General features: G+C 44.3%; 2 non-coding genes and 1 pseudogene across 2 annotated transcripts; all 3 read left to right on the plus strand.

Annotated features, from left to right (window-relative positions):
- The window catches only part of LOC116502473, a 31,259-nt pseudogene that overhangs the window by 6,536 nt on the left and 12,070 nt on the right, over window positions 1-12,653 (plus strand).
- On the plus strand, window positions 866-937 carry TRNAE-UUC. The gene has a single exon. It is a non-coding gene; the product is annotated as a tRNA-Glu (tRNA).
- On the plus strand, window positions 2,644-2,719 carry TRNAS-GCU. The gene has a single exon. It is a non-coding gene; the product is annotated as a tRNA-Ser (tRNA).

Consider the following 12,653-nt stretch of genomic DNA (forward strand, 5'->3'; position numbering starts at 1 on the left):
GATACATTTTTGGGTGAGGGTGGGGCTTTCCTCGTCCCATGCTTGATGTGGTGGTGGTGGTGAGGGCTCTTCCAACTTGATGAAGGCTCTGGGCATCAAGTTGACCACTTTCCTCTGGGATGTTGGAGAAAGTGTATAAGCCTCTCTGTCCGGGTTCCAAGTAACTCCCCAACAAAAGAAGACTCCAAGGCCGAAAGTTCCTCAACGTTCCATTTTATCAGAGATGACATATTGGCACATCTGGGAAATCCCAAATCTGAAATATTCCAGGCTTTCCCCACCCAAATGAAAGTCCAAGTCCCTGCCCAGCACCTACGTGTCCCAATCAGTCACCGTCCTAACTGGAGATGCCTCCTAGTCCCACTACTCCAGGTGCAGGGCAAGATGTCCTTCATTCTCTGAGAAAGAAATGTTATTTTGACTATATATCTCTCCAATGTGCCATATAATTCCCCCCTTCCATTTTCCCATAGCATTCAGTGTGGCGGGCCTGAAGGCCCAGTGGAAAAGGTGACTTCCAGGCCTGGCACCCTCGTCCTCTAGGCCACCAGGGAGATGCCATGTGCAGCAAGTCAGCTGGAAGGTAGCAAGCCTAACAACCTTGACATTGATGGGAGCTGTGAGAAGGTTTTGAGGAAGCGTCTCCACCCCTCCTGGCGCCTCTGCCTGAAAACCTGGGTGGGTGGGGGAGGGGGTCTCTCTGCAGGCCACCAACAGTTGGGGGTTTTCCAAGCAGGGAGAAAGTGAAAGTCTCAAAGGAAGGGACACTCCTGCTTTCTTCCCAACTTTCCCGCTTGCAGAACCTGAGGCTGGAGCTGATGCCCCACCCAAGAAGAAGCTGGAGAGACAAAAGCCACCTTGTCCTTCCCTGGGGGTCTAGTGGTCAGGATTCAGCGCTTTCACCGCTGCGGCCCGGGTTCGATTCCCGGCCAGGGAAAGTTTTTGCTTCCAAACCGTCCAACATCCTGCAGGTGGAATTTTCAGGGAGGCTCATTTTCATGGCAAGATAGGCTGAATTGGCCAGGAAATTCCCCTGGCTTCCCTTTCTCTTGCTTCCCTATCCCACTTCACCCTCCGGTCCTCTGGTAGGGTTGACAAGGTCTCCATGCAACCAGCCTCCCTTGGACCTTCAGAAAAGGCAGATGATGACTGCAGGGATTCCCAAAGCTGCTTTTTTTCAGGAGGCAACTGGACTTCCTTGTTTTTCTCTGAAGACGTTTCGCTTGTCCTTCAAGAAGCTTCTTCAGCTCTGATTGGATGGTGGGGAATGGAAGGATTAATATTCCTTGCAGACATTCCATTCCCTGCCATCCAGTCAGAGCTGAAGAAGCTTCTTGGAGGAAAAGCGAAAAGTCTTTCTCCGGTGAATTCTCCTTCAGGACATGGCCAAAGTGAATGAGTCAGTTTCATGATTTGGGCTTTTAGTGACATGTGTGATGTGATGCTCTCCAATGGCTGGGTGGCAAAAGGGCTGAACTGTGACTGCCCTATGCTCCCTATGCCTGGATTCGAATCGCACCCCCACTGCCAAGAATGGGGATCTCAGGAAATTATTTCTACATTTGTCATTCCTGCCGAAAATGCAACCTGAGATCCATGGCAGCCACAAAGATCGTGGCTCTTTTTCTCTCAATGAAAACCACACACACACAAGCATATACAAAGAACCAGAAGCACCCATTTTCTTTTCTCCCTTATCCAAAAGGAAATGAGGAAGCAGAGGATGCTTTTAAGCCATTGACCAAAGAAGATTAATTGTCCTGAGCCAAAAACGATAGCAAAAAGGCCTTAACAGTTTTATGGCTTCACATTCTGCAGAGGTAAAGAAAAAGAGAGAGGATGCCAAAGTCTCCATCTCTGTGGCAGGAGATGCTTCCCTTGCATCAATCCAGCCCTTACAGTGTGAGACTCCCTTCACTGGGAACCTTTCCTGCTGTCGGAGTTGATATCCCTTCCAAGGAGAAGCTGGAGGGATGACAGCCATTTTGTTTGTTTGTTTTTGATTGTTTTTTCTCACTAAATATTTAGGTGTCATTTGTATTTTTTTTTTTTACCTTCCAGAGTTCAGGACCAAAGGCAGATCTCTTCATAATCAGTGTCTAAGGTGAAAGGGGGAGGGATCTCCCCACGTGTCCTGAGTTACTTCTTTGGGATGGAGAAGTGCTGGAATGGCGTAAAGCAATCCGAAGCGGTCCTCAGTTGGAGCTCTCCAGGGTCCTGAAATAGCTGCTTGTGGAAAAGATTATGTCACCTGCAGGTTACTTCTAGGAAGGCAAATGGGGGGGGGAGGAGCTGCAGATGATACTCAGATCTGACACACAACTTACAAAGGTAACAATAATGCCTGAGCAGTTGCTGACATCCTTTGCCAACCAAGTAAGATAAGCAGGCTGGCTGAAAAGCAGAACCATTAAACGTAGAGGGGCTTTGGCACCGGAGGCCAAGAGATGTTAGGGTTAGGGTTAACCAGAGGGGATGGGGAGGGAGACCCATCTGTCCTGCAGCAGCTGGTACACCTGAGAGAGAGTCGAGGGGAGGCCTCTGCCTGTCTCTGTGGCTCAATAGGTTAGCCTGTCTGGCTGTTAACCAGAAGGATAGTGGTTCGAGCCCACCCACAGATGGCTGTGGGTGCCCCATCCCCTTGACGAGGTGGCCGAGTGGTGAAGGTGATGGACTGCTAATCCATTGTTCTCTGTGGGTTCGAATCCCACCCTCGTCGATGCCTTTTCCTTTTGGTTGCAGGATTTGGAGGTGAAAGGATTAGTCCCACTCTGCATATTGGAAGGATGAAAAGCTGAGCTGAGTCCCTATTTTTGCATTGTTTGTGCTCTTTCTTCTGGGAAAGTATTGTTCCATATTCTCATTTCTTTTAAAACTTTATTCTGCCAATGGAATCCATCACCCCCTGTATATTCTTAATGAATGCTTAATGAATCCGTCAGCGCCTGGCCTGAGTTTGCTGACAACTGAGAAACTTTTCTTACGCTTGAAATTTGGAGAGGAGCAGAAAAAGATTCCATTTCCTCTTCCTGCCTTCTTTCTCAGATCCAGACCATCAAGATCCAGAGATCCTATTACGGTCTCCTCCAGTTCTCCTTCTGCATCTCTCGGGACTGCAATCCTCAGCCATGAAGTGGAGAGATGAAGGGGGTGAAAGGCTACAGTCTCCCTTCCCTCTTCCCATCCAAAGAGGTTTGCATCTTGCAAGCATCCCAGGACATAAGCTCTGTACATTCTAGTACATTCCTTGAAGGTGGACATATCTTCATACAATTGGTTATCTAACTACGCATTATGACCTCTTCAATCAGGTTCCTTTCACTTTTTATCTTTGCCTGTAACCTAATGGTTTCTATTGATATACGGGATTGAACCAGTCAACTCTTTGATAAAATGACTAAATTAGCACACCAGCAAAATGCTGGGGTATAGAATACTTTTGAGTTTGTAAGACAAAGTTGACCACAGCCTATTTTTTGTAAGATAGATAAATGTGGGATAGATAACACCACCACCAAACGGATTTGTCACCAGCTGACCAACTGCACTCAATGTGTGCAGTCCTCAATGCAACAAACAGTACATCTCGTGGAGGGAAGCATGCAGTGAGATACCTCAAGCTTCTGTCTCAGGCCCAGTCATCTTCCTAAACAAATTTTGAATGGGGGGATATCAGGAGAACTCATCAAATTTTCAGAAAAAGCCAACATTTTAGGTTAGAAGATAGGCTCAAGATTCAGAAGGATCTTGACAGGCTTAACAATAGGTTTCTATTCAAGAAAATGCAATCCAGTGATGAGAAAAGTAAGGTTTACATTAGGAAGGAAAAACAGAAATGTACAGGTATAGAATAAATCACATCTGGCACAACAACAGTAACTGCAAAATCCTCTGCAAATTTGATTAATTTCTGCTCTATTTCCTTGTCTTGTCCAGACCCCCTTGAAGTCCATTGACTTTTGTCTGACGGCAATTCACGTTGATCACTAGTCATTCAGATTCTTGCGTACAGGTGACATGAAATAAACTTGTGATACCTTTGAACTCTATCCTGGCTTCTGACGTCTTCTGACAGTTCATGCTGGTTTTAAAGTTTTTTATTCAAATATTACAAATATACAATAGCAAATATAAACTAGCAGAGTTGGAAGGGACCTTGGAGGTCTTCTAGTCCAACCCCCTGCCTAGGCAGGAAACCCTATACCGTTTCAGACAAATGGCTATCCAACATCTTCTTAAAGACTTCCAGTGTTGGGGCATTCACAACTTCTGGAGGCAACTTCTGTTCCACTGATTAATTGTTCTAACTGTCAGGAAATTTCTCCTCAGTTCTAAGTTGCTTCTCTCCTTGATTAGTTTTCACCCATTGCTTCTTGTTCTACCCTCAGGTGCCTTGGAAAATAGTTTGACTCCTTCTTTTGTGGCAACCCCTGAGATACTGGAACACTGCTATCATGTCTCCCCTAATCTTTCTTTCTATTAAACAAGACATACCCAGTTCCTGCAACCGTTCTTCATATGTTTTAGTCTCCAGTCTCCTCATCATCTTTGTTGCTCTTCTCTGCAGTCTTTCTAGAGTCTCCACATCTTTTCTATATGGTGGCGACTGAGCCAAGATCAAGCCAGCGTGTTCTCTGCTTGCCTCTTCTTCTTTGTCCCTTAGCCATTCCTACCATCATTGCCTCCTCCAAAGAATTTGCCCACACAACATGGCCAAAGTATTTATGCCATCATCACGGCTCAGAGGCATCACTTCTTCTTCCATCAGCCATTCTTAGTGTCCAATCTCACATGCATACATCATTACAGAGAACCAAGAATTTCCACATTAAAAAGTGGGAAATTTAGCAATTGCTGCCTGCTGGGGAGCTGATCTCCTTTCTGGACAGGCAATGTTAGAGGCATCCTTTCCTCCTACTCCCAAAACTGCTTTTCCAAAAGGCTGTATTAGCACGCAGCCCTCTCCTAGAAAAATGAAATATCCTAGGAAATATTGAAAAGGCAGAATATTATATTTCCCTGGATGTGAAAAGGGAGAAACAGGTTTTTAAAGACAAAGTTGCTCTCTGCAGCTTCCTGCCCCTCCCCCCTTTGTCAATGGCCCATTAAAGCCTGAGCTAGTGTACTTTACATAATAAAGGAAGGATTCTCCTTCCAGAGAAAGTCACCACATGGCATCTGGGAACTCAAACATGGGACTCAAAATACAGCCTAGAGAGTTGCCCCTGCATGGCCCCATGGGAGCCTGAAAACAAATCAGGATACATTTCTTACATAGGAAGAGGAAACACAGAGGTGGGGCTGAACAGATTATAAAAAGCTCAGCAATCCCCTTCCTCTTCTCTCCTTCTTCACCCAACATTGAAGCATGTGATCACCTTTTTTCTGTTCAGGAGTTCAGCCATGTGATCCTGTCCACCATTAAACCATCTTTCCAAGCAGCCTCCTTGTCTCCAGTGTCTTTTTCCCCACTTGGAGCCGAAGCCAGAAGGACATTTCTTCCAACAAGGCAACTGGATTTTCTTGGGTTTTTTTTTTTCCCTTTGGAAATCTTTCGCTTTGAAAATCTGTGAAAATCATCCCATAAGCTTCTTCAGTTCTTCTTGGACGAGAAGCGAAACGTTTTCAAAGAAAACCAAGAATTGTCTTTTGGAAAAGTATCTCTGGGACAGCCACAACCTGAATGACTTTGAACCTCTGTGGACACTTTCCTTTGTAGAAAGCTAGCACCCATCGTTCTCCAGGAATAATGAAATGTTTTAGGAAATATTAAAACCGGCATAATATTATACTTCCCCAAAAAGAGAAAGAGAAATCGTAAGGGAGACAGAAACTCGGAGCTTTAGCAGGTATTTGGTGCCCAGGGAGAAGGACTGGCCCAGCCTATCTACCAGACTTCAGCCTCAGGGTGATGGGATTAGCCCTCACTCAAGATCCAAACCAGGGCAAAGCCATTAAGACACTGTTGGAAGAAATGTCCTTCTGGGCTCGGCTCCAACTGGGGGAAAAGACACTGGAGACATGGAGGCTGCTTGGAAAGATGGTTTTAATGGTGGACAGGACCACATGGCTTGAGCCCTGAACAGAAAAGGTGATCACATGCTTCAATGTTGGTGGAGAAGAGAAGGGCGGAAAAGAATCTGAGTCCCTTGTTTTATGCCCTCTCTGGCCTTTGATCTTGAGCTTGTGTTCTGATTGGTTGTCAGACTCCCATGGGCCCATGCAGGGGCAACTCTCTTCTAGGCTGCGTTTTGAATCCAGGTTTGGTTGAGTTCTCAGATGCCATGTGGCGAGTTGGGTAAAGGGCCAATATTATCATGCCTTAATCCCATCTGCCTGGCGCTGAAGGGGAGAACTCTTTATCATGTAAAGGGACTGGCTTGGCCGCCTTAATGGACCAATGACAAAAAGGGTGGGGGCAGGAAGCTATTCTGTCTTTATAAAACATGATTCTTCCTTTTCACATCCAGGGAAATATAATATTCTGCCATTTCAATATTTCCTAGGATATTTCATTTTTCTGGGAGAGGGCTGGGTGAAAACTTCCTACTACACAATAGAAATTGCCCAACAACACCCTTTCGGAACACAAGATCCTTGATTATATCAGCAAGGTTCAACCAAGCCTGGGACTCAAGACAGCCTACAAAGTTAGCTATAGTCCCCTGTATAGTCCCATGGGAGTCTGACATCAGCCAATAAAATAGATTCCTTGCACAGGAACAGGAAGCTCAAGGCCCAAGAGAGGGTATACATAACCCTCACTCTCCACTCTGATGGAATAATATTGAAAAAGAGTTAATATTTTGTATGAACACTAGAGGGAGCCAAGAGAGAGTTTTAGAAGAGAACTGTATAATCATTTAATTGGTTAAAGAAAAACAATGATAGAAGTTGATTGGTTAAATGTCATAATTCTATATAAGGTAATAGTTAGGGCGTTACTATTGCTGACTGGTTTGTGACCGCCCCGATCAGGCTAGCTGATATGGGAGGAGGAGTTAGGGAGGGTATAACTGCGGTCTCACTTTCATTGTGGGTGTGGCTCTCCTTTGTGACTCAGGTGAAGTCAGGGTGAGACCCACCAACGCTTTGCAAACCGTTTTCAAATTAGCTTTGATTTTTGATAATAAAGAGAATTTTATTACTCTACTCCGAACCTCGTCTCCAGAATTCTTTTAAATTCTGCAAACAAATTGGGGGCTCGTCCGGGATCCAATCTGCGTTGGGGCTCTGAGGGGTCCCCCTCAGGTGCACCCCTTTCCTTTTTTGAGAGGAGGGGAGCCACCCAGAGGACTGCATAGCTTTTGGAAGCCCGTAAAAATTGTGTCATAGACGAACAGTAGGAGGGGAGTGAATAAAATAAGAAAAAGCCTGAAGACAGACCGGATAACTCCTGCGCGCGGACCCTGGTGAGTACTGGTTTTGAAAACCACAGAGCACAAGACCCAGGGCGGTCAGGGAGTGTGTGAATGTGAGAACTGGCAGCGGGGCTGGGTATAAGTCCTTTTGAGGACGGAGTGAGTGATGGGGATATTGTGAATATCCGGAGACGGTGATGTGTGGAATTGAAAAGAGCTGCTGGGAGGGACACAGAAGCACACACTTAAGGGAGGGCTACCTACCCATATAAGAGATGGGGGGAAATACAAGTTCAGCTGAGAAAGGAACACAGTGTGTAAAGAAAATTAGAAAGAATCCTAAGCTTAAAATTGACCCGAATGGCCCATTGGGCCAAATGCTGGCTGGATGGGGGTCCCCACCTTATAATCGGGAAATATTGAGATTAGGATTGACTAAAGAAAATATGGTAAATTTATGCTGTTTTATTTGGTGGCAAGATGATAATGTTGAGTGGCCGCGGGACGGCTCTATGAATTTCTTTAAATGCCGTAATCTATATGATTATGTGAAACAGAAAAAGTGTAAACATTTGGACAATGAGTTAGATTATGCTCTGCTCTGGAACCCGGACCTTTGGCCATCAGAACGTATTCTGATGGTGAAGCCCGGAGAGCAGGAAGAAGAGGAAGAAGCCCCAAAAAGGGATTTGTTGAAAAATATCCCTCCTCCGTATAATCCGGTTCATATCCAAAATCCCCCACACCCGGCTAATGCAGTAACTCCCCCATTATATCCTGAAATGCAGGGAGGGATAAGCCAATTTACCCCAGGGCAGTGGCCTGGTTCTCCGATGCCTGTATTAAGTCCACAGGGAGGGGAGAACCCAGTTTGGACTCCTAATTGCCACACCCCCCCATCCCGTCCTTAATGCCATACACTCCGGGGGTTGATGAGAAAACAGGATGTTCAAAGGACAAATTGGATAGTGCAAGGAAGAATTTAATAAACCAATTGGGTGAAGAGGAACAGGTTAAGCAATTTCCTCTAAGAGAGACCCCGAATGGAGTAAATGCCCAAGGGGCCCCAATTATAACATATGTACACGAACCGCTAAGGGCAACGGAGGTTCGGACATTTAAAAAGGAAATGAAAAACTTCATTGAGGATCCATTAACAGCTAGCGATCAATTGGATTCCCTATTAGGACCTAACATATATACTTGGGAAGAAATACAAAATATAATGGGTATTTTGTTTAGCCCCGAAGAGAGAAATTTAATCAGAGTAGCCGCCATGGCAGTGTGGGAAAGAGAAAACCCTGTGGTGGCGGGAGGGAATCAAGATAGAGGAGATACTAAATATCCCCTGGTAAAGCCAAATTGGAATAATAATGAAGTAGAGGGGAGAAGAAACATGCAAGATTTAAGATCAATAATTATAAAGGGGATGAGGGAAGCAATACCAAGAACTCAGAACATGGCTAAAGCCATGGATATAGAGCAGGGAAAGGAAGAAGCACCAGCTACATTCTTGCAACGTCTCAAGGACGGAATGCGAAAGTATGCGGGGGCGGATCCTGACGATGCCCTAAATGTACAGATAGTTAAAATTCAATTTGTAACTAAAGCATGGCCAGACATTGCAAGGAAATTACAAAAGAGAGAGAATTGGGCTACAGAATCTTTAGAAGTTTTGTTAAAGGAAGCGCAGAAAATATATGTGAATAGGGAAGAGGAAAAAGTAAAAAGGGACGGACAGAGGACAAGTCGAATGATGGCTATAGCAGTAAGGGGGGCTATGCAAACACAGCCCGAGCAAGGAAGGGGGCGGGGCTGGGTGCCACACGGACAAGGGAGAGACGATACCGGACTTAGAGGGAAGCTCGGAATGAGAGGCAGAGGCGGAGTTAACCGAGGAATGATGAGAAGGGGAACGATGGGAGAAAGAGGAACTTGCTTCCATTGCGGCAAGACAGGACATTTTAAGAGAGAATGTCCCACTCTGGCCGGGGAGGAGCAAATTAACCGATTGATGGAGGAGGATGAAGACATATATTAGGGAAGTCAGGGGCCCTTCATTAGGAGTTCCCGCCGGGAGCCCTTGATAAATTTGGAGGTGGGAACCCAAGAATATACCTTCTTAGTGGACACTGGAGCATCTCGCACCTCTATGTGTGTGATGCCAAAGGAGGGAAAAATTGATGATCAAGCAAAAATAAAAGTTAGTGGGGTAAAGGGGGAAGCTTTTAATGTAAAGCAGTTAGAACCAGTGAAAATAAGATATGGGAAAAATGAGATCCGGACTCTAAAATTATTGTATGTGCCTGAAGCAGGAATTAACATCATGGGAAGAGACCTGATGTCTGCCTTGGGAATTAAGAGCCAAGGTGGCACAGTGGTTAAATGCAGCACTGCAGGCTACTGCTAGATCAGCAGGTCAGCGGTTCAAATCTCACCGGCTCAGGGTTGACTCAGCCTTCCATCCTTCCGAGGTGGGTAAAATGAGGACCCAGATTGTTGGGGGCAATATGCTGACTCTCTGTAAACCGCTTAGAGAGGCCTGAAAGGCCTATGAAGCGGTATATATAAGTCTACTGCTATTACAATAAGCTTTGACAAAAGTGAAACAGTTTATGTTCTAACAGAAGAGAAAGAACAAAAGATCGACCCTTCAGTTTGGGTGCAACCGGGAAATAGGGGTGGGTTAGAGATAGAGCCTCTAAAGATAAAATTGAAACCCAATAGTGAGATAGTAAGCCAAAGACAGTATAATATTCCGATGGAAGGAAGAAAAGGTCTTCAACCAGTGATAGACCAACTAATAAACGACGGATTATTAGAAGGAACTATGTCACCTTACAATACCCCTATATTGCCTGTGAGAAAACCAGATGGTACTTACAGGATGGTGCAGGACCTGAGACTTTTAAATAAAATAGTAGAAACCAGACATCTGGTAGTCCCAAATCCCTATACTATCTTGAGCAAAATACCTGTAGAACACCGCTGGTTTAGTGTAATAGATTTAAAAGACGCTTTTTGGTCCTGTCCTTTAGACAAAGACAGTAGGGCTCTATTTGCATTCGAATGGGAGAATCCTTTCACTGGGAGGAGACAGCAGTATCAATGGACAGTGTTGCCTCAAGGGTTTACAGAATCTCCAAATTTGTTTGGACAAGTATTAGAACAGACCTTAGAAAAGTTTAAGTTACCAAAAGGAATAAACATGATCCAATATGTAGATGATCTTTTAGTGTCAGGCAAGAAGAAAATAGATACCGAGGAAGGAACAGTGGCTTTATTGAATTTTTTGGCCCAACAGGGTCTGAGAGTAAGTAAAGGGAAACTTCAGTTTGTAGAACCAGAAGTAAAATATTTGGGACATTTAATTAGTCAGGGCTCAAGAAAGATCAGTGCTGAAAGAATTCAAGGGATTATAGAACAACCAAGGCCTAAAACGCAAAAAGAGTTGAGAAAGTTTTTAGGATTAATTGGATATTGTAGGTTATGGATAGAAGATTATGCCAAATGGACCAAAGGATTATATGAACAGTTAACTCAAACAAAACCATTTAAAATTGGGTGGACCAAGAGGTTGGATGAGGACTTTCAGAGACTTAAGCACTTGTTAGTCAGTGCCCCAGTCTTAAGTCTTCCCAATTTAGAGAAACCATTTCACCTTTTTGCGTCAGTGGAAGGAGGGACAGCCCTGGGGATTTTGACACAAAGTTGGGCAGGGCAAAAGAAACCAGTAGCATATTTGTCCGAAAACCTTGACCCTGTAGCTCAAGGATGGCCCACATGTATTCAAGCCATAGCAGCAGTAGCGTTATTAGTAAAGAAGAGTGAGAAAATCACAATGGGAGGGGCGCTAATTGTAAGCAGCCCACATCAAGTGAGAACATTGTTGAAACAAAAAGCTGGGAGGTGGTTGACTGATTCAAGGTTGCTAAAATATGAGGGGATGTTACTGGATCATGCTGACTTAGTCCTGACAACTGACTCAGCATTGAATCCAGCCCGATTCCTCAATAAAACCAGTTCATCTGAAAGTGAAGAAATTGAACACTGGTGTAGTGAAATAGTAGATTTAGAAACAAAAATCAGGCCAGATTTACAGGATACCCCTTTGGAAAAAGGAGAAAGATGGTACATTGATGGTTCTTCACGAGTGGTAGAAGGGAAAAGACAAAATGGATACGCTATAATCCAGGAGGGCACATGGGCTCTTCTAGAAGGGGGGAGATTGCCAAACCATTGGTCTGCACAGGCAGCCGAATTGTATGCCTTGAAAAGAGCTCTCATATTGGGGGAAAAATCAAATTTAACGATTTACACCGACTCTAAATATGCGTTTGGAGTGGTGCAGACCTTTGGGAAGATTTGGAGGGAAAGGGGATATGTGACAAGTCAGGGAAAGGACCTGATCCACCAGCAATTAATCGAGAAGGTGTTATCAGCCCTTGCCCTGCCCCATAGAATTGCTGTAGTGCATTTGAGAGCACACCAAAAGGGAGATGAGGTTGAGAAGAAGGGAAACAGGTTGGCAGACCAGGAAGCTAAAGAAGCTGGTATGAATGAAGTTATTGAACAAATTAAAATTATGATTCCCCATGTATTTGAAATGAAGGAGATACCAATTTTTAATGAGAAAGAGGAAAACAAAATTAAACAGATGGGGGGAACGAAAGATGAAGATGGGAAATGGTGGTTACCAGATGGGAGACAAATTCTCAATTACCCCCTCATGAGACAAATCTTTGAAAGACTACACGAGGGGAGTCATTGGGGAACTCAAGCCTTGATTGATGAAGTATTAAAAAAATATGCAGGAGTAAAAGTCTATACGGCAGCACAACAAGTAACTCAAAAATGTATAATTTGTCAAAGAGTAAATAGAAATCAATTAAGGGAAAAACAAAAGGGAGGGAGGCCTTTAGCGCTCTATCCTTTCCAAAATATACAAATAGACTTCACCGAAATGCCACAAGTGGGAAGATATAAATATTTGTTAGTTATTATAGATCATTTGACAGGATGGGTAGAAGCCTACCCATGTTTTGATGAAACTGCTAGAACTGTTGTTAGATTATTATTAGAACATATTATACCAAGATATGGGATTGTTCAGAGAGTTGATAGTGACCAGGGAAGACACTTCACGGGGAAAATTACTCAAGGAGTGGCTAACGTATTGGGAATAAAATGGGACTTACACAGTCCATGGCATCCGCCCTCTAGTGGGAAGGTGGAAAATATGAATGGAAAGATTAAAACAATGTTGACAAAATTGTATTTGGAAACAGGAGT

This window comes from Thamnophis elegans, chromosome 2 (genome assembly GCF_009769535.1).
Source record: "Thamnophis elegans isolate rThaEle1 chromosome 2, rThaEle1.pri, whole genome shotgun sequence".
NCBI classification, from domain to species: Eukaryota; Metazoa; Chordata; class Lepidosauria; order Squamata; family Colubridae; genus Thamnophis; species Thamnophis elegans.